This window comes from Lipotes vexillifer, unplaced genomic scaffold (genome assembly GCF_000442215.2).
Source record: "Lipotes vexillifer unplaced genomic scaffold, Lipotes_vexillifer_v1.1 scaffold228, whole genome shotgun sequence".
In the NCBI taxonomy this organism is placed as follows: Eukaryota; Metazoa; Chordata; class Mammalia; order Artiodactyla; family Lipotidae; genus Lipotes; species Lipotes vexillifer.
Window position 1 is genome coordinate 323,731 of NW_006795410.1, and position 23,098 is coordinate 346,828.

A 23,098-nucleotide genomic window follows, 5' to 3' on the forward strand; every position below is an offset into this window, starting at 1 on the left:
AGAGTAGTTTGATATACTAATAGCCCTTGCATTCCAAATCTCCAGTTCTACAGAGAGCTTCCTACCTGAGATCTTGAATTCTTTGGACCAAGGTAAACAGATACTGGGCTAGATTCTATATCCTTACGTCTAATTTTTCCTTCCCTAATCTAGCCAGCCTTGTTTCTAAAAAGAGACTTTTATACACATATGTGATCAGTATATCCTCTTCCATACACTTTCTCCTAATTTTCCTAAATACTTTAGTCATCCTAGCAGAAGGTTTCTGGAAAAAAAGAAAAGAAAGAATGAAAAGATACATGTGTAATTCTAGGTAACTTGCTCTAGTTTAAAGGGTGAATAGAAATTACTTATATTTAGGAGGTTTATGATATGTAGTTAGAATATGGGCTGTGAACACATCAGGTTTGAATCTCAGCCCCTACCACTTACTAGCTGGTGAACTCTACTAAGGCATTTAAGCATTCCATGCCAAAGTTACTTCTTTTCAAATTTATGGCTAATAGTAATACCCGCCTCTTAAATCTACTTTGAAGATTAAACCTGATACGGAATGTAACACTATTAGCAGAGTACTGGCTCTGAGGAAGAACTGAATAGATGTTAATTGTTATTACTATTATTACCAGATGTCATATTTTGGTAATATGGAAATGAGTTATTCTTTGTTTCAATTTCTTTTGCCTTAGTCTAAATATCACCCTTCTGTACACAGGAACAGGGGGGTCATGAAGCTGTTTAGATTAGATAATCATAAACAAATAGATAATTAAATACATAGATAATTTTTCCTCAATAAGACAAGGTTCAATAAATCATGATTATTTAATAGTGTTATGCTCATAGATCCATGAATAAAATAATGAAGGGAAATATGTTATTGGGAGTTTCATTGCTTAGTGAACTCAGAATCTTTGAACACATCAACGTTTATTATCTTGACTGATTTTTACTTCCTTCTGTTTGTTTTATGTAAATAATGAAATTAATATTCTTCCAATAATTTAACCTATTTCTGTTGTTATTTCATGCCAGACTTTAAGTATGAGTAAAAACCAAAGAGGAGATCATAGTTCCCTGGTGCTGCTCAGAGAGGACTGGACAAAACTGGGAAGTATTATGGGACAGACTGGGAAGAGGATGGTTTTTCTCCCAGATTTGACTTTCATTGTCAACTCTCTGCACAGTTAAACTCCAACTTTACATTCAGCTTCATTGCCATGTCCACATTTATAATTAGATTTAAGGCTAAAGCCTACATTGTAATGAAATGTAGATCTGCTTCACTTTGGCAGGTCAGTGAATTCTAATACATTGGCAGGCAAGTGAGTGAGAGTTTATTTCAGATAATGAGCAAGGTTCACAAATGCTGAAACAGAAGTTCAATGTGAAGAGTAAGAAACAGTATTTTTTTTTATATTCTAAGAAATATAAAGGAACAAGGCTAAGCACATGTGATTTCTATTCAAGTAAATAGTTCGTAGTGATAATTGTAGGTAAGATCATTTTAAGGCTGGACTTTAATTTATAGCTTCATTTTTTTACATCCATGGAAGCTGAAAGATGATGTGAATCTTGAATATTAAAAAAAAAGTTACTTTTGTTCCTTTATGATTGTAATCGTGTGGACCTTAAAGGCTTCTTCTAGTCTTGGCCTGTGGATGGTAAGATACATCCTTATTCAAAAAACATGTGTGCATATACCTAATGTTAGGGTGAGATCTGTCAGCCACTCTTCAGGCAGCCTGGCAACTAAAATAATATGACAGAAGGTAAATCTCTCAAATCGTGTTTAAAATATGCTTCTATAAAACTTTTGTTATACCATTTGGATAGCACCAATCACATGGAAATGTCATTATTTTTCAAATTAACCCTCTCCTTGGCAAGACCTTAAATTACTTGAGGATGTGGGCTATCCTGTACAAACTCTTTACCCTATACCTTGACTTTCTCAGGACCTGGTACACAAAAGACTCTAAGGAGTGTTCCTCTGTGGAAATGAACACTCAATCATGTAGTCAATGTAGGCATATTTGCAAATAAGCAGTTACCTGACTTGGTAAGTCAAGGACATTTGACAATTGGAAAATTCCTTCCAGATGAGGATCTGGAAGCCCAGAAAATGTAAGACTTGTCCAGGACCTGCACAGGACAGGGAAGAGCCAGTCTCACTCCCCAATCCCAATTACATCAGTCCGTGGAGGACCAAATGGAGGCAGGGGGGTCATTGTTCCAGTAAGTATCTTACTTCTAATCTGCAAAGGGAAAACCTGTGGGATACTCCTAAATTAAATCATGCTGGCAGCCAAAAGTCCAGTTTTGCAGAAGACCACGGGATATGAAGATTCTGCATGAAGAAAAAGGTAACTTGCTTGCCTCTGCTAAATATCTACTCACTTCCAGTGCACAAAATCATAAAAACATTAAAAATGCTAGTGTGTGTGTTTGTGTGTTTGAGAGAGAGAGAGAGAATGAATGAAAGAGAATAAGATTTGGATAAGAAAATATTTCCCTCAAATTATATTAATTAACTGTATGAAAATAAATTAATAGCATTTAGATTAGACATAAATGTTAACTTTACAAAAATAAAAAGGAAAATATTTCCTTTACTAATTCCTGACTATTTTTTATGACTGAAACCTATTGCTATTCCAGCTAAAATTGACACTTGTCACTTTCTTGGCACTATGCACTTTCTATATCAATAAAAAGTAATGGCTAGGAATCTGGCCTCTGAACCATACTGAACTTGTTGACTAACCTCAGTATACCTCAGTTTCCTTATTTTCAAAATGAATATAGTAAAAGGATTAACCTCATAAGATTATTGTGATGATTTTAAATAAACTGGTACATGTAAAACACCTTAGAGCAGTATATGGTTCGTGGTGAGTGCTCAGTAAATGTTAGATATGTATTTAACATGTATTTAAATAAATAAATTAAATATGTATCTTAAAATGTATTTCCAGTTCCTAAACATTGAGTTATAAACCCTTCTATATACCTCCTAACTTGAAACATGAAAGGAAAGGAAATTCGGAGTTTAAAGAACTTCCAAATAATTTGTACGTCATTCCTTCCTTTGTCCTAAGCTTGAGTTCATTATTAAAAAGACAGAGAGCTACCATGAAACATTTGTTTTAGCTTGAGAAAACAATGAAATCAAACGCAAAAAAATTATTACAGTAGAGCCATTTGCTTGTGGTTTGAATAAATCACTGCTATTTAATATATGGAGGTAGTCATCAGAGAGATGAATGAAATCTGACAATAAATATTCTTGCCTAGGGCTTACATTCATACCTACACCCATCTACCCCCATTTGGAATGAAAATATAAGTTTGTGAACAAAGATAGTTTAATAAGAGAACTAATTTTGAACCAAAGGAGATGAATGATTGTATCACATATTACATGTATGTTTTATTCGACCAGTGTATCTGCTTAGGTAACAAGATGTAAATTGATTATAGGGCAAAGATGAGCATTATCAAATGAAAATTTAGTTTGACTTGCCCAATATGTCTGTCAACCTCACTAGGGTATATGTTTTATATTTTAAAACTTTCATATGGCAATAACTTTGATCAATATATGACAGGTTATATAAGCAAGTCACCTCTTTATCTGTTTGAAAGTAAGTCTGTATATACTTTTCATTTTTTTGTTAATAGAATCAAAAGGCTTAGGAGAACATAAATAGTTCTCTAATCTGAGATTAGAAGTGATAATCATTTCTGCAACACCTGTAATAGATCCACTTTTTCTTAAGTACATTTTGATGTGGAGGATCTTCTTTGAGGGAAATAATTCTATCCTCAAAACATCTAAATAAAGTGTTATTGACAGTCTTTTCACTCCTATTGAATTCAAATCTCTCTTCCTGTACTTTATGACCCAAGATAAGGATGAGGACTCTGTATAATTTTTCTTGTCCTTCAAATTAAACATATCCATTCTTCTAAATGGTTTTTAGAGTAACTGTTTTCCAGGTACCACCCTGACCTGGGTCCCTATTTTGGGACACTCTAGTTTACCTGTATCTCTCTCAAAGTATGATACACTCTGACAAGCATAGAGTAGAGTAGGATGATTACCTTCACCCTTTGGATATCATCATGTTGATGTCAAAAGTTTTTAGGCATCCCTATTATAGTTAATTTGCACTGGGTGTTTTACTTAGAGTAAAGCTTTGCTTTATTAGATGCCTAAGAGAATTTAATAATCCTGTTAGTGGCTGTATGGTCAGGCCACCCAAGATGGCTCTTCTCTTGCTTTCTGTACATCCCCTGCTCAACCAGTCAGTGCCTGCTTCACCTACACCCTACTTACATGACTGGCCTTCCTACATACTTGCCCTAGGCCCCAGCTAGTGACTGTTCTTATCCAAGGGGAGGTGAGGGGCATACTCTTCTGCTACTTTCCCGGTAACCAATGAGCCCACCTGACATCAATTCCCCCATAGCTGGTAACATTTCCCTGCCCCCGGAGCAAAGCTTGCCACCATGTCCTGATCTGCATCCGCAGCACCGGTGGGGTGTTGCTCCAGGACCTTGCTTCAGACATGTAAGCACCCCCATCCATTAAACCATTGATATCTCTGTCTCTGACACCAGGCTCTTACTTCAGTCTTGAAGCTGGGCAAGCACAGGGCCTGTAGACCTGCAGGGTGCAGCCCAACAGTGGCATTTCCTACTTACTTAAGAGGTTCCAGCTTACTTATCTTAGTTACCACAGTATATTAAACAAAATTTATTTATTTTGTGATGCCTGAGGCTTCTTCCCAGTGTGAACTCACAGAGATGAATTTAGGGGATGTATAATTCAGAGACATGACTTCTCCACAATGATGGAAGTTGATGGCCTAAATAGATGCATTCCAGGAATGGCAGGGATACCCAGGACTGTCACACTGACTTCTCAACATCATTGGTGTAACACAGTGGAAAACATTGTTGAGGAAGGTTTCAAGAAGAGGTTTTGGAGGAGTCACTCATGAACACAAATCCCAGCTCTCGCATTTATACCTGCATGACTTTAAACATATTCCAAACCTCGTTTCCCCGTGATTTAATTTTGGATAATTCCTACCTTGTAAGATGTGTCTAGAATTAGATGGAGAGACAATATAGTGTAGTTGTTAAAAGCATAAGCTTTAAGGTCAGAAAAATTTGATTTAAATCTTGGCTTTACCACTAACTAGTTTATTCACTTTAGCTACATTTTGGTTTCTTTGGTAAAAAGAGGATAATAGTAATTTCTCCTTCACTGTGTAGAAGTGAAAATTTAACAATAACACTGTCACATGGTAAGTTCTCAATGAGTTATGCTGATTATTACAATGACTGTTTAAAAAACTGTAATACAGTACCTGTCTCATAGAAGGTCATCAAAAATGGTTATTCTTATAATACAGTGTCCACCCCTATAATTTCCTATAACTTTAACTTAAAATAATAATTCCTGACTCAACATGAGAGACAAACACACTTGATATGATAATTGGTGAAAAACTTTCTAGAGTATCAGGTGATCCATTAGGAAAAGAAGCCCTAAAAACAAAGATGCAAACAAGAGCTAATCAAGGGTTGAATTCCTCACAGGATAGTATGGAGTCCATCCTGGAATTATTTGCATTTCAACTTCGCCTTCCCTATTAGAATATATGTTCCTAGGGAGCAGAGTCACAGCGTCACAGACACAGCAGATTTCCTTGCACATCCAATGGGACAGGTAAATACAATTCTTTAATATTCAGAGCTTTCATCTGTATAATGGTGTTAATAGTAGTTGTCTTATTATCTAAGAGTATTGTATCACCAAGAAAACAATTACTACAGCAGTAATATAACTTTATAAACAGATTTGTAAATTTTGATGTGCTATTTGTTGATAGGTTATTATCATTATATTAGTACATCATTGTACTAATATAATAATAATCAAGTGATTTTCTCCTGGAGTGTGTGTGTGTGAGATAAAATGACAGTTTGGTCTTCTAGTGTAGCTTCTGGTGTTTCCTACATTTCCATGTCCTTAAACTGATCAAGTCAGTGATTTGAACTGTTACAATTTAGCAGATAGAATCCTGTAGTTAATGTAACCAGTAGGGGTGATCTTAATAAAGGAAGGGTGTAAAGGGTGGAGGTATCAAATGGCAAGGGCATTCCATCAGGGTCAGCCAATGTTGTGCAGTAAAAACAGTTCTTAAAATAAGGCCAACAAGTCTAGTTGAGGCTCTAGGCCCATAAAGTAAAGGTGAAAGCCAATGCACTTTGGCTCAAAGGTGATCTGTAAACCCCAAGTTTGTTTTAAAATCTCCCACAACTGCAACTACATAAATACAGTGTGCCCTAGACATGGGATACATCCAAAATCAATGCAGGGACTTCCCTGGTGGTCCAGTGGTTAAGACTCTTCATTCTCACTGCAGGGGGCCCAGGTTCGATCCCTGGTCAGGGAACTAGATCCCGCATGCCACAACTAAAGATCTAGCATGCCGCAGCTAAAGATCCCTCACACCACAATGAAGATCCCACATGCTGCAACTGAGACCCAGCGCAGCCAGATAAATAAATAAATTTTTAAAAAAAAAAAATCAATGCAGACCAGAGTAACATGAGGAGTTCTATAGAGTCTAGAGGTAGAAATAAGTCTTCTGACCTGGGAGATTAGAATATGGAAATGTAGCTTTTTGGAGTTCACTTCAGGATAAATACAAGGGAAATATGAGGAGGCTTGTGAATGCAGTTCTTACACCTCTGAATTTCATCATTAAAGGGATGATTTATACAGATGAAAAATGCAGTGGAAAAGGTAGGACAGGGCTTCCCTAGGGGCGCAGTGGTTGAGAGTCCGCCTGCCGTTGCAGGGGACATGGGTTCGTGCCCCGGTCCGGGAGGATCCCACGTGCGGTGGAGCAGCTGGGCCCGTGAGCCATGGCCGCTGGGCCTGTGCGTCTGGAGCCTGTGCTCCGCAGCGGGAGAGGCCACAACAGTGAGAGGCCCGCGTACCGCAAAAAAAAAAAGGTAGGACATAGCTAAGAGACAGGCTTTGCAAATTATTTCTATAATATGAGTGCTTTATAAGCTGTTTTCACGTCTAAAAAATTGGGATGATAATAAATAGAATATTGTCCAAAAAATGTAAAGGAATTATTGTAATATTGTTATACAGCAAAACAAGCATAACAATATAAGGAAGAAGACTTGTGTTACCTTTTAGTATATAGGAAGCCACAAGACAACGTCACTTTCAGAAAATCATGCAAAACTTTTAACTGTTTTTGAGGCCATCAGGGATCTGAGGTCAATAGATAACCGGGGTTAATAAATTTCAAATACTTGCAGTTCCTTTGAGGGGAGAGAGGGCATACAAATAATTTCACCCTTGGTAGAACATTTGAAGAAAAGGAAGCCAACATAAGAGTGGTGAAGAACAAAAGAACCATTGAAATTTTAAAGTAAATGTGTCAGTGGCATGAGAGTCTAGAGTTCCCAGAGGCCCAAGTGAAATCCTCATTCATTTGCTAGGCCTATAGTATACTAAAATTAAACACACACACACACACACACACACACACACACACTACCAGAGATTAGAATAAGAATAGGAAATAGTTAATGAATTTAAAGCTAGGTCAATAGAAACTATTTAAACTGAATTATATGGAGAAAAGATATAAAAAAATCAGACCTTCCAAGAGGTGTAGGACAATGTCAAATGATCTAACATACATTAATTAGAATAACAGAAGAGAAAAGAAAGAATGAAACAAAAAATATCTGAAGAGATAATGGCCATTTTTTTCCCAAAATTAATGAAAGAAAACAACCAGGAAACTCAGAAACCCTCAGGATAAATATAAAGAAAAATACAACTAAGCACATCATAAAGCACATCACAGGTGAAGAGGCTTTCAGTCAGACTACACAATGCTAAAGAAGAAAAGCTATCACCTCAGAATTTTACCGTGAGCTATAATAAAATTTTAAAATGAAGATAAGTTAAACACTTTCTTGGACAAAAATACTATGAGAAATGTTAAGGAAAGTTCTTCAAGCAAAAGGAAAGTAGTACTACTTGGAAATGTGTATCTAAACACACACACATACACACACACAAACACACAAAAAGCAGCATCAGCAATGGTAAATGTAAGTTTAAAATTTTTTTTAAATCACTAAAAATTATTAACTGTGTAAAACAAATATAGAGAAAATAATTGGGTTTATAAAACGGAAAATTAAAATGTGTACGATAATACCATAAAGGATAAGAGGGATAATATGGAAGTATACTATTGAAAGATTGTTACACAATATGTGAAGTGGAAAAATATGATTTGAAGGAAGGCTGTGGCAATATAATGATGCATACTATAAATCTATAGCAACAACTTAAAAATAAAACACAGGTATAAACTATAATCCAAAATAAAGTAGAATGAGAGGAAATAGATGAGACAAAAAATCCCAGTTTTTAAGACGGTAGTTTTAAAAATAAGTATATCATGTAAAAAAAATAAAGTATATCAATAATTGCAGTAAATGCAAATGATCAAAACACACCAGTTGCAATTTAGAGATTGTCAGATTGGGAAAAAAATAGCAGAAACCAATTCTATTCCGTCTATAGGAACACATTTTAAATGTAATGGTATAGATTGACTGAAAGGAAAATGATGTGGGGGAAAAATATACCATGTCAAAAATAATCAAAAGAAAGCTATATGAACATATTAATATCACGCAAGGTAAACTTCAAAACAAATAATTTTATTAGGGTTAAAAAGATAAATTACATAATGATAAGAGATATGCACCTAATAAAAAGCTTAAGCATTCATAAAGCAAAAGCTGATAGAACTGAAAACAGAAATAAAGAAATTTCTCAATGTACTTGAAGACGTCAGCAAGTCTTCCTCAGTAACTGAAAGAACAAGTAGACAAAAATCATTAAAAATATAGATTTAAGCATCATCAGCCAACTTAACTTAGCTGAAAATTATAGAACACTCCACTCAATAATAATAGAACGCACATTCTTTTTAAGCCCACATGAAACATCACCAAAGTAGATAGCTATATTGTCAGTCATAAAATAAATCTTGAAAAATTTAAAAGAATTGAAATAAAACAAAGTGTGGTCCCTGAGTACAAAACAATTAAATTAGAAATCAATAACAGAAAAATATATGGAAATCACCAAGTGTTTGGAAATTAAATGACAAATATCTAAATAACCAATAGTCACAATTTTAAAGAAAGTCAGAAAAAGTTCCAAATCAAATAAAACCTGAAAACAGAGCATATCAAAATGTATAAAATTTAGCTAGAGCAATGCTTAGAGGAAAATTTATAGCACTAAATGCCTATATTAGAAGAAAAGAAATATCTATAATCAATAATCTAAGCATCCATGTTAAGAAAATTGAAAAAGATGAACAAAGTAAACCCCCATCAGAAAAAAAGGAAGGAAACAAAACATACCCAAAATTAGTGAAATAAAAGGATGAAAATCGAGATAATCAATGAAAACAAATGCTGATTCTTTAAAAAGAAAAACAAAATTGATAAAATTCTAGAATGACTGATCAAGAAAAAAAGACTGAAGAAAAAGAATGCCAGAATTAAGAATAAAATAGAGGATATCACCACAGATTGTACAAATAACAAAAGCAAAAAACAGAATAATATAAATCATTTTAATTTAATAATTTAATGAAATGGACATATGATTTGAAAAATGCAAACTATAAGAGTACACTCAGGAGAAAATGATAAAATGATTAGACCTACACCTATTAAAGAATTTGAAATTTTAGTTAAAAAACCTTCCCACAAAGGTAACTAATGTCACAGATGACTTCATTGGCAAATTCTACCAAACATTTCAGGAGAAAATAACACAAATTCCATACAAACTCCTCCAGGAAATAGATGAAGGTTTTTATGGGCTGAATATTAGTTCCCCACCCACCACCAAATTTATATGTTGATATCCTAACCCCCAATGGGATAGTATTAGGAGGTGGGGGTATTTGAGAGGTGATTAGGTCATGATGGTGGAACCCTCATGAATGGAATTAGTGCTCTTATAAAAGACACCCCAGAGACCTCTCTCATACTTTCTGTCATGTGAGGACACATTGAGAAGTTCATCATCTATGAACCAGGAAGTAGGCCCCCAGTAGACTCCAAATGGTCAGACACCTTATTCTTGGACTTCCCAGCTTCCAGAACATGAGAAATAGATACTTGTTTTTTAAGCCTTCCAGTCTATGGTATTTTTGTTATAACAACCTGAAGGGACTAAGACAAGGTATAATTCTTCCCAACCATTTTATGAGACCACCATAACTCTCATACCAACACCTAAAAAAATATATTTTAAGGAAGTGAAAAGCCTATCTCCTATCTCCCTCATGAATAAACATCCTTAAAAAGTTTTAGCACTCCAAATCCAGCAATGTAGAAAAAGAATAATACGTTGTGATCAAATAGAGTTTATCTCAGAAAAGCAAGGTTACAGTTCACTTTCAGAAAACTAATAACAGAAGGGAACTTCTGCAGTCTGATAAAGGGCAGCTATAAAAACCCTACATTATCATATTTAATGGTGAAAAATGAATGCCTTCTTCACCCCAAGATCAGGAACAAGGTGGGGATGTTCACCCTCCACTTCTATTCAGTATTGCACTGGCAGAGCTGGCTGAGGCAATAAAAAATTAAAAAGATATAAGAGACATACAGGTTGAAACAGAAGATACAAAACAGGTTTTCTTCCCAAACAAGAGAATTTTATATACGTAGAAAATCCTGTTTAATCTATAAAATCCTACTAGAACTGATAAAAAGGTTTACCAACATCACAGAATAAAAGATCAATATACAATAATCAATTGTATTTTTGTAAACTAGGAATGTCCACTTGGAAATTGAAATTTTAGAAACTACATTTATAATAGCATCAAAAAACATCAAATATTTAGTGATACGTTTAACAAAATACAGACAAGATTTGTACAGTTTTGAAATTTAAAAACACTGTAAAGAGAAATCAAAGATCTAAATGAAAGAGAAACATACTATGTTCACACATCAGAATACTTTTCGTGTGTGTGTGTGTGGTATGCGGGCCTCTCACTGCTGTGGTCTCTCCCGTTGTGGAGCACAGGCTCCAGACGCACAGGCTCAGCGGCCATGGCTCACGGGCCCAGCCGCTCCACAGCATGTGGGATGTTCCCAGACCGGGGCACGAACCCGTGTCCCCTGCATCGGCAGGCGGACTCTCAACCACTGCGCCACCAGGGGAGCCCCAGAATACTTTTAAGATGTCATTTTTCCTCCAACTGATCTATAGATTCAATGAAATCCCAATAAAATCCCAGCTAGTTCTTTTTTGTACATTGATAAGCTGATCTTAAAATCTATATGGAAATGTAAAGGACCTAGAATAGACAAAAGAATTTTGAAAACTTCTAGAAGGAAACACAAGAAAAAACTCACTACAAACCTGAGTGAGGGAAAGATTTCTTAGGGTACATAAAGCATATGCTCCAGTTTTAAAAGATGGCTAATTGTACTTCATCAAAATTATAAATGCCTGCTCTGTGAAACGAAACTATGAGAATGCAATGACAAGCTACAGAATGGGGGAAAAAATTTCAAAACACAAGTCATAAAAATTCTTGTATCTAGAATATATAGCGAACTCTCACAACTGAATATCAAGCAAAAGTTTTAAACAGACACTACACCAAAGAAGATATACAAAGGGGAAGTAAGTACGTGAAAAGATTCTCAACATCATTAGCTTTTATGACAATACAAATTAAACACAATAAGATACCAGTATACATTTATTAGAATGGCTAAAGTTTTGAAAATGGCAATGACTGTCCAATGCTAGCAAGGATGCTGAGTGATTGGATCTCTCATACATTTCTGGTGGAAATGCAAAATGGTAGAGCCACTATGGAAATCAGTTTGGCTATATACCCTATCAAGTTAAACATACACTTGCCACATGATCTAGGAATCCCATTTCTATGTATTTGCCCAGGTGAAATGAAAACATATATCCACTCAAAGACCGCTATATTAATGTTTATGGCAGCTTTATTCATAATCACCAAAAGCTGGAAGCAACTCAAATTTTCACCAACTGGTAAATGAATAAGCAAATTGTGGCACATCCATCCAATAGAACACTCTCATTATTAAAAAGAAACCAAGTTCTGATACATTTAACAATATGGATAAATCTCAGTCAGAAGCATTATTCTAAGTGAAAGAAGCGAGACACCAAAGACTATATACTGTATAATTTCTCACAGCCTTCTGGAAAAGGCAAAATTATAGGGACAAAAATCAGACTGGTGGTTACCAGGACCTGGGGGTGGGGTAGAAGACTGACTGTAAAGGGCAGGAGGGAAATTTGGGAGGGGGGTGTTATAGACATGGTCTTTATCTTGATTGTAGTGGAAGCTACATACTGTCTACATTTGTCAAAACTCATCAGACTGTGCACTTTAAAAGGGTGAATTGTGTGTATGTAAATTATCCCTCAATAAACCTGACTTGAAAAAAAGCATTAGGAAGTATGGCATAATAGTGTGGGTAATGGTGGCATTTGCAGTCATGTTGATCTCTACAAAGGAACCCATTTGTATGTCTCAGCGCAATTTTGAGGTTAAACAATGTGCTGGGTCCTTTATCACTCAGGGTTTGACCAGAGGTAAACACAACAGGAGATTGTATCCAGGAAGCAAAGTGAAATCTCAGTGTTTGTTTCCTAGGTTCCCTCCCCTGTAGATCACTCTTGACTACCTGTGTCCCTTGATGAAATGTTACACTTCTGCCAGGCAACTTTCTCCACTAAGATCCCTCCGTTCTGGGTCCCTGTAATCTCACTTTTAATCCTTCAGGTTTAGGAATACCTGGCTATTAATGGGGGTTCAGTATACTGCATGATACTTTCTGGTTCCTCCACACCTGCCCACATTAAATTATTCTCAAATTTCTCAATTTGAATGTGCCACCTGTTTCTTGCCAGAATCCTGACTGATAAAGAAAGCGAGATTCAGCTCCTATTCTCATCATCAATTTTAAGCTGTGAGCACTTGGGCTATCCCTTTCACATATTTGAGCTTTAGTTTTCTCATCTGTTATATATGAATAATAATACCTCATTAGCAAGGTTATTATGAGAATTAAATTATAAGTTTTCAGTAATTTTTTTTCTCTTTTTCATCTTAATCTCTTCATCTGTTATTGGGTGTTTATTCTCTTTCTATTTCTTCATATGCTTCTACTTTAGTCTCTCTTTTAAGTAACAGAATTTCTTTATCATGTATAAATGCATAAGTCATTTACATAGGGCTTTATAATGTGCAGAAGCCCATATGAATGGCTTAAATGTACCATGGTTTTGTTCCTGGAATAAACTGTTGCTAAAGAACAGTTAAGTCAAACTTTTGAATTAGGTCAACAAAATCCACAAATAGGGTGGAATCTTTGGACTGTCTAAGCAGGGACAGATCTGGAATAAATCAGCCACAGATATCACTTGTCAGCATGCTAAGGGAGGCGTTTCAAATAAGGGTAGAAGGTACGTCAAGAATATTGGCTTCTAGTAGCATTAAGATGAGTCCGATAAATCTATATTGAGAGTTTCCAGCATGTGGATTCAAGTTAACATAATTCTTTTATGGCAGTAATGTCTAAACAAGGACACGATTAGGCTGTATTTTTATCTTGACTTGTGAACTATCACTGCCAACTACTCAAATTTCAAGCTTGTTGAGACATATGTTATCCCTGGAAGCCCTTCACAAAAATGAAGCATTTTACTGTCCCACCAATTCAGTGTGCTCTGGTCAGTTCTCCATCTAGATCTAAATTAACCATGTACTAGTTCCTATACAAGCGAGTAGCATTTTAAATGCCTTTTAAAGCAAAACCAAAAAGAACAAATTTATTTCTATTTGTGCAAAAACATAATCTGATTTGGATTCTTTTCCAGCTTTTTAAATAGTGAGACAGAGTGAAGTCGTGGGAAGAAAACTGGATATGGAATTACAATCTGTGTTAGAAATCTGGCTCTGCTGCTACTTCCTAGCTGTGTGATCTCATTAACTCATGAGACTCAATCTCTTTATCTGTTAAATGGGGATCTACTGGTGAATTAAATGAGCTAATAATCATCTGACAACATATTACCTTTAGGACTTAATAACTTATAATAACTTATTTTTTATAATTCGTGTATGTAAAGTTACAAATGTGATTAGTAGGAAATGGGAATGAAGGAAAATTTCAGACACAAGCAGGGATGTTTTGGTTAAAAGGAAATTAAAATACTGGAGAACAAGAGCAAGATAAAAATGATTACAACGGCTGCATTTATAGCCCACATGTCCAGTTCAGTATTTATAGGTTTGTTAGTGACAGCCTTCCCAGTATAGCAATGTTAATTACAAAGTAGCTGTCAGTTTCACTGACAGGGCTGCTGCACCTGACTGAGGCTGAAACTACTCACCATTTCCATACATGATCATTTATTTAAGGGTGCAAAATATACATCAATAAATCAGTTTGCATTTCTGATTTTGTTTCCCTAAATCTTACTTTGACATATCCTAGTGGCTTTCTTTTTAATAAATCTTAGTGCATTTTATTTCCCAAATGTGATTTGTAATTATCAGAGCTGGACTAAAACCTCAGGAAGAAGTGATGGGTCTAAGGCTGAACACAATACTAAATGTATACGTAAATTTTCTGGAGCCCATGCTCCTGTTGCTACTTAAATTTCATGGTCAAAGCAGTAGACAGAATAAATATGGAGAGGAAGAACAGGAGAGGGAAACAGAGAAAGAGAGATAGAGACTGGGAAAGACAGAGGAAAAAGGATGAGAGAGAGAGAGAGATTGAGGAGAAGCTTGGGAAAATGTTCAGTGGAAAATCTGTAGAAATGATGTAAGAGAAAGCAAAGGCAGGGATTGGAGTAAGGGGTGTATAACTGAGACTATAAAAACTCAGAGCAAAAACTCACCATCAGAGCTGAGTTTGGGAGAAACTGCACAGACAGGACTCTAAAGTGAGAATCTCCTGATTTTTCACAAGGTAAGTTAAATATAAAAGCTGATAAAGAGTTAGGCTTTTTCCTTTTAACTTGTTAAAAAATGTTCACATACTTTTTAAATGTTTTGATTTTATCTTGATTTAGCTAAAGTCAGAAATGTTTTTGGAAATACTTTCCTCTCTAAAAATGAGTAAAAAAATCTAAGATATTTTTGTAATGCAAACTTAGGGTGGAGATAATTGTTTGCTCAGGCATTTTATATTTATTATATTACTTTTGCTTTTATATTCTATTTTAAAACAGAGAGAAAGGGAACTCAAGATAATAATCCTATAAGTGTGTTAGATGTATTAATTTTGCTTTCATCAAATATATCCAGTGTTAGGAAATTTTTAAATGTACAAAGTAGCCTAATTTTAAAAACCTAGCTAGAAAAGAAAGTTTTTCTCTTATCTGTATTTCTATTACAATTGGAACTTAGGAAACATCCCTAAACTAATAAAATTCTGTATTCTATATTCTTCAAACCCATATTATCATCTGATTTTATGCTTACAAAACTCAAATAGGCAAGTATAATATTAATAACATAGCTTACAGTAGACTTAGATCAATGTCTATTCTTCAGTATTTGAAGTGCTCTTGCTATTAAGTTATTGAATTAAGAGTTAATCTGAAACATACATTTGAGTTCTGTTTAAGAAGAAATTTAAAATTTTGTTTCAGGTTTTGATCTGTGGAAATAGTGTACACTCAATAAATTCAGTTCTAGCAGAACAAAATATAGCTCCTTTGAATTACAATTATAGATATTATAGGTTTAGGAATGAGATTGTTATTTATTTCTGAGTTATCTTTCTAGAAATTAGATAACTTAAACAATGATTTATGATGATTTTAGTGCTCAAGTAAGCTATAGAATTGATAGCACTATATTTAATGGTCTCCTACAAAATTCAGCACATTTTGTGTCTTCTCTTTACTTTGGTACTACTCTTCATCACTCTTAATAGAACTTTTCTAAGAAGAGCTTCCTGCAGATATGTATTCATCTCCTCTTTATAAGTGAATTGTACTGTGGCTTCATTCAATAAGTTACTTAAGGTATTTAAGGTTATTTGCTTTCGCCCTTTATTTCTCAGGATTTTAAACTGATTCAGATACAACGAATCATGGGCAGTAAAGAAGCAGATATGTTTAGTAGACTAGGTATGGGGACCTCAGGGCTATAATTTTAACTTCTTATTCAAATACTTTCAATGATTTGAACATTAATTAATAAAATTAGATTGGTTGAGCTTGTCTCAAATGAACGGAACTCAAAGTAGGCAGTCTCAAAATATTACCCCAACTGTGTCACTATGTAGTTGTGCAGCTTCATGCAAGCTTAAGCACACAGTAGGGCTCGACAACATTTTGTTATTATTGAAAGAGATGAAAGAACTAAAAGTGCCAGTGGTACTGAATGTGAGAATGACCTGGGGAAGCTCCCATATCAGTCACTTTTCCCTATATTAGAGAATGAGGACTCAGTATCACAGAATCTTGGGGCTAATCCTTAGACATCATCTAACTTAACCTCCTTGCAAATATTTCATCCACTCTGATCTCTACGCATCAGACAATGTTTGCTTAGGTTCAATGGTGTTATCAGAGGAACACACGCTTTGGAGTCAGGAAACCAGCTTTGTAATCCCAGTCCTGTCTTCAACAGCTTTTACTCAGCTTCCTAGGGGCATTTTTCTCTCCTCAGTAAAACTAGAGGCCGTGTGGGCACAAATGATGAGTCACAAGTTCCCTCCTAACCCTAGGCACGTCTCTACACAGGCCAACTCCCATGTGCCTAAAGATCTCTCTGACTAGAGATATTTTTAGCTGAGTCCTCCTTCTTTCTGCAAATAATTTTCAGGGTACCTCTCTGGAGCAGTGGTTAGCATCACCAGCCAGTAATTGCTGGTGCCTTGGCTGGCTTGAACTGGCTGTTGCTCAGCCTTGCCTCTTCTCCCTTATCAATGCCTCATCAGCTCTGGTCTCAGAACAAAGTACCCACTCCCTCCAGAAACAAGCCCTCTGCCATGCCTCCTCCTCTTAATCCATTTTACATCTCCCCTTCATTTCCTCTCCCTCGGACAAGTTAATTACCTCTGAGTCTGGCTCTCTCCATCTATTGAGGATGGTAAATTCCAGAGTTTCTAATGACAGCCTCCTTCCTTTCTAAAACCCTATGTTCCTATGACACATAAGACTCTAAACATGTGAAAAATGCACCTTTAAAATATCACCTGGGCCACCACTGAGAACTTGGCTGCTGCCCCACCAAGTGATAGCTGTGGCTTTCCATGGACCTCTCCATGGACCTTTCCATGGACCTCTCCATGGCTTCCCTGTGGTCCCAGTTTGGTGGTTGCATTTCCTTGCAAACTCTGACTTGTCCATCCATGCTGGGGCACTAAGAGGTTTAGGAAGTGACATCTCCTCTACCTCCTTGGCAGTCCATCCCTCCCTGACTGCTCCCATGCTTGTGTAAGGTCTAGTTCCTGTAACAAGCTCCTTAATTCCTGTAACACTCAGGCTGGCTCTGCTTCCATGACACAGCCTGACTATGCTACACTGTCAATATCACAAAAACTATGGGAAAATCATGACTGTAACAACATAATTAGTGATTTTTTTTAAAAATTTAATAGAGATATCTTAGGAACTATAAAACAAAATATAAATCATATAAAATCATATTAAAATTCAATTAAAATTTAGTTTTGTTAATATAATTAGAGTTTGAAGAATAATTATGTTTTAAGTATAACAGATTTCTTCCCTTTGTTTTCTTCTCATTATAATATTCTTTATAGTTGTATGCTAATATTTTCATAAAATATTGTGGCTGAAATTAATAATAATGCATAATATACTGTAACATTAAATGTTAAGAGTGATTGCCATTTATAACTCTCTTTAGTAAAATTTCCTTCCCCCAATCAATATTACTTTCTTTATTATATTTTATTTTCTATCACCCTGCTATAATTCTATTTTATTAAATAGTATATGTAAGTACAAAGTGGGGTAAAGGGTGAAGGAGGTGGTAGTATTCCACATTACCCTGATGCTAATATATGCCATGTTTAACTGCAGTTATCCAACTTTACCCTTTGAAAACCTTTTTATACCACATAAAAATGACCTCCGTATCAAATGGCTAAACAGAATGTATATGTGCAACTCTACCAGCTTTTCCCTATCTCTAGTTTTGAAGATTCTTATTTTCCCCATTATTCATTATTAGAATTAAAGAACAAATTCCCTTACCAGAATTGCACACAATCATACATAAAGTTCTCTTGTCTTTCTAGATAACATAGTTTTACATGAAGAAACTTATAATAGTTCAGGGATCTGAGCACAAATTAGTGTTTGATAAGGAGAAATCTGAAACTTTACTGGTATAATGATTACGGAATAATGATGCATGTCTCTTTCATTAGAATGAGAATCTGTGATGTGAAACATTAATGGACGTACCGGGATTTTGGCATGAACTTCATAATATATTACTGTAGGTGTAAAACTTGGGCAAATCTCTTCCTATCTCTAAGCCTTAGTTTCCATATCAATAAAACTGGGAAGTTAGTATCTGTCCCACATTTGTTTACCTACTACATAGGGCTGCTTCATTCATTCATTCATTCAACACATAATGTTAACTCTCTGCCAGGTGTTATGTTGGGTGCTGAGATACAATAGTGAACATGTCATAGTTCCTACCCTCAAGGAGTTTACAGTAACATTTAAATAGTTTGTTAAACATACATACCTGGGCTTTTTAATAGTGGGATCTTACTAGTGTTATTGTAGGTTTCCGCCTTCTTAACTTTGTGCGAGAAAGATATTAGTAGTATGATTGAAAATTCCAAATAGAAAAAAAAAATTGAGATATTTAACAATAAAATTTTATGATTTTGGAAGGCAGTAATGTCTAAAAAGAATAAAAATGGTGCCAGACAGAATAAAATCAGTTAACACATGTATACCAGTAAATAATCATTCTTCTTGATTTTTAGCATTTTGAGTTTTTCCTCACCATCACAGAAATATTTTTCTGATGGTGAATGTCTATTTATTGATTGAAAATTTTTATTTTTAAAATACTCATTAGTTTATCTAAAGATTTTTAGAAAAACATTGTGTGAAAAATATATGTACATATGTGAAAAAATATGTGTATATGTGAAACTGGTGGTGTTTCAGATACCTGAAAATTTATATTTTCAAAAATTCCTATTTTGTAACCAAAATAGGAGCTTTTGATAATAGTGATTTTGTATCCACTAATACTAAGACTTGTGAGTACTCTGAAAATATTCAAATGATTATTTTCCTTTGATAGACTGTTAACTACAAATGCAGAGGAATAAGTAATCAATCAAATCTTTAAATTTTTTAACATTATGTGATTTTTAAAATTTATAACTGATAATGCGTTAAATATTGTACAATGCTTTCTTTCTCTGACCCCAAAAGAGCAGATATAACTGCTGCATGTTAGGGAATCTGGATCCTCCCTCAGCTCTAACAATGTTTGTTTCGAAAGTATGGGGGAATTGAGTATACTATCTTAAGCATGATGAAAAAAAAAATCCAAGTAAACATTTGAAAGTAAATAGATATAGCATATTTCATCCATTCTGTGCACATTTAACATCTCTGAAATTGGAATGTCTTACACTTGATAGCATGGCATAATTTAATCGGTAGCATTTTTTTCTTTGTTAAAGTACATTTATAAAATGGGATTGCTGGGTTTCCATGCTATGGCGCAGTGGTTAAGAGTCCGCCTGCGGATGCAGGGGACACGGGTTCGTGCCCCGGTTCCGAGAAGATCCCACATGCCGCGGAGCGGCTGGGCCTGTGAGCCATGGCCGCTGAGCCTGCGGGTCCGGAGCCTGTGCTCCGCAATGGGAGAGGCCACAACAGTGAGAGGCCCGCGTACCGCAAAAGAAGAGAAAAAAAATGAGACAGCTTACCATAAATGAAATCTTAAAATCAAAGATTTGAAGGCCCTGTCTTTTCAGCTAGAAATACTTAAAATTCAAGAGGAGCATATTTATGTGAAAACCTAGATGCAAAATCTTATGCATAGACTCAGCTGATTTGAGGGACAGCAGAAAGGTTTTCCCAGCCAAACCTACACCAACTATTATCACTACCTACATACAGAGTCTGTGCTTCCACCAGAAAACAGCCAGATTCAGAAACGGACTTTACAAAAGCAAGAAGCAACTTTAGAGGTCAGGGAGACTAACCTCAGTTTACTCAGTCTAGAGAGGAAAGGGTTTGCCCAAAATCATACAGTGAAATAGCAGCCGAGCCAAGGCAGGGCCTGAGTCTCAGAACCTCTAGATCAGGTCTCTTTCTATCACAGCGAGCCACACAGACTTTGTGTTAACCACTGTCCCTTTTAGGCCCATCTTTAAAATAAAAAATGATAGTTATTCTGCTATCTACTATCCTGGAAGCTTTCCTCTGTTATCAAAAAGACCTGGGTGACCACGACTTTATGGGGCAGGGTAAAGGGTACATTGAAGAACTTACTCCGTTTTACAGATTTACTGCGGGACCAAAAGCTGATCCACCACTTGCCTAGAAGACCACCCCCGTTTTCAGAGAAAGAAGATTTGGGGAGTGTTGTGTGCAGGTACACACAGTCATTTCCCAATGTCAGAACTAGAGACCCTTCATAACATGTCCTGTTAAATCTCACTTAAATGTCTGCAATGCCAAAGCAGAAGAGGATTAAAAATAATAATAATTAATTTTTTAAGGTCCTTTATCTTTAATTAAGGCTTTATTTTTAAGTTCTGTTGAAAATAGGGTGGATAGAGTCTATCTGGAATAGTTCTAATCAAGAAATTATCCCAGAAGTTATCAAGAATCAACCCCAAAACTCAGTCCTTTTGTGAATTTCTAATGGTTAGATCTACTATCCCTAAGTCAGACGTTGTTGAAGAGAAATTTCCTTCGTCACCTGAGTGATTTGTTTTTCTTCAACACCAGCCCTCAAAGGGAGATAGTTTGGATCAGTGGCAACCAATCTTTTCTTTTCCCCACAGAGCCCACTTGAGAGATCATTTTTCACAGTAACAATGACTCATTGCAGCACTGATTCTCAATAATGCAAACATCTTTCTTCATTTTAACAGACTTCTCATTTAATCCTAGTTTAAATATAATTAAATCAGTTACTTTACTGCTGGACTTTCAGAGCTTAATCTTCTTATAAGGCAGAGCCCATGCCCACTGTCTCTTTTGAAGCTCCTCACATTAGAGGAAAGTTATTCAAAACTTACTCAATGAAAAGTATAGCTGTACTAAAAAAAATTGCAAACACCTCCACTATCATGTATTCACACAATGAATATCCTTTGAATGTTCTTTCTGTGATCTGGAGTGTACATGGGGCTGGGTAGATTTTTAGTCATGGGCTATATTTATCCACTATCAACAAAATAGGAAAACGGAGCTGAACCTGGTCTTTCCCTTCCCTCCCTATAATTTCCTCTGTTTCTAATTTTGTAGCAATCAAGTTTCAACTAGTTAATCAAATGTCTTTTGTGTGGCAGGTGCCAGGGTGTTTGTTTTCATTAGTGTACCAAATGCCATATTTAGGAACTTGGCCTTTTCGTTAACTGGCTGCAAGCATGGCTTTAAACCATTAAATGTGTGTATTTAAACTCAGCATTTATTTTTATACCTCCCTATCCAAATAATCAGGATGTGGTTATCTGTAAGACGATACATTTTGACTTTTTTCCTATATACACCCAAGCACAAAAATATACGCCTCAGTCATAATCATCAATATTACAAACACTCATCATCCTGTGCCTTTTATAAGATTGCAGAGATGAAGAGAAACCTGGTTACTAAAATGTGCATAAAAATAGTTGAAGGAAATCCACATGGGAAATCTCATAAAATTGAGCGATTTCACACTTTGTAACCTGTTTTTAGCATGATAAAAAAAAGTGGAAGAAAAACATCACAACTGTAGTTTATCTTTGATTGAATGAAAGAACTATTTTAAAAAAAAGATATGCCAGAAATATGAGCTCATTGTAAAAATACACATGTTTTTGATATATCTTCCCTTTTGCTGAGGAAAGTCAGAGACAGCAGCAAAATCAGAAGGAAGAATGATTCAATGGCTGATTTTCTAAAGAAATAAGTAATGCAGTTTTTGGTTGGTATTTTTACCAGATAACTTTTACATTCATGCTTGTTATTTTTCTCCTGTCTCAATTTAGAGAAATAATCATGATTAGCTGTTTTTAGATACTTATCAAAAAACTCAAATATTAAATATGTTTGTCAGAAAGAGAACACAGACTTTACTGCTCCCTTCCAGAAATTGTGGAATACAGAGAAGCAGCTAGTGAACAACATTGTATGACTAGATTGCAAAGTAGAGTAATTGATGACATAATGAAGAAATAGTTTAGGCTGCATTACATGAAAATTAAGATTATATTTGATAAATAAATGTTATAGATAATGCTAAAATATTTTATCTCCATTTTAAGTATTCATACACATTTAATACAGATGCTACTCTGTCTAGGTTTGTCTGTACTCTAGCAGATACATTTATTACTAAAATCCACACTGAGGTTTCACAGTAACAACATTTTAAGGAAGTGTCATAAAGAAAATCTTGGATCACACCAAAGAGAATGTAGTTATTAAAGAAATATTTAGTAATATCTCATAAATGTTCTTTCACTTACAAATTACAAATGCTATATGGGATAAAGAGGTTATACATGAATTAATCCAATCCTCTCAAAAAGTTCTTCTGAGGTCAGAATTACTCCTCATTTCACAAATATGGAAAATAAAGCTCAAGTAGGTTAAATGTCACACACTCAAGGTCACACTATTACTAAAGTAAATATGAGTCAAATCCAGTTCTTCCGATCAACCCAAGGTCCCCTTCCTTTTTGC

General features: G+C 35.3%; 1 protein-coding gene and 1 non-coding gene across 2 annotated transcripts in view; both read left to right on the forward strand.

Annotated features, from left to right (window-relative positions):
• Positions 1–6,400: 6,400 nt before the first annotated feature.
• TRNAE-CUC (transfer RNA glutamic acid (anticodon CUC)) lies at positions 6,401–6,473 on the forward strand. The gene has a single exon. It is a non-coding gene; the product is annotated as a tRNA-Glu (tRNA).
• Positions 6,474–15,087: 8,614 nt separating this feature from the next.
• Positions 15,088–23,098, forward strand: part of OSTN (osteocrin) — a 36,895-nt gene continuing 28,884 nt past the window's right edge. Inside the window, exon 1 of the mRNA XM_007467802.1 lies at positions 15,088–15,138. The gene's annotated coding sequence lies outside the window, so the exon portion shown is untranslated. The remainder of the gene's footprint in view (positions 15,139–23,098) is intronic.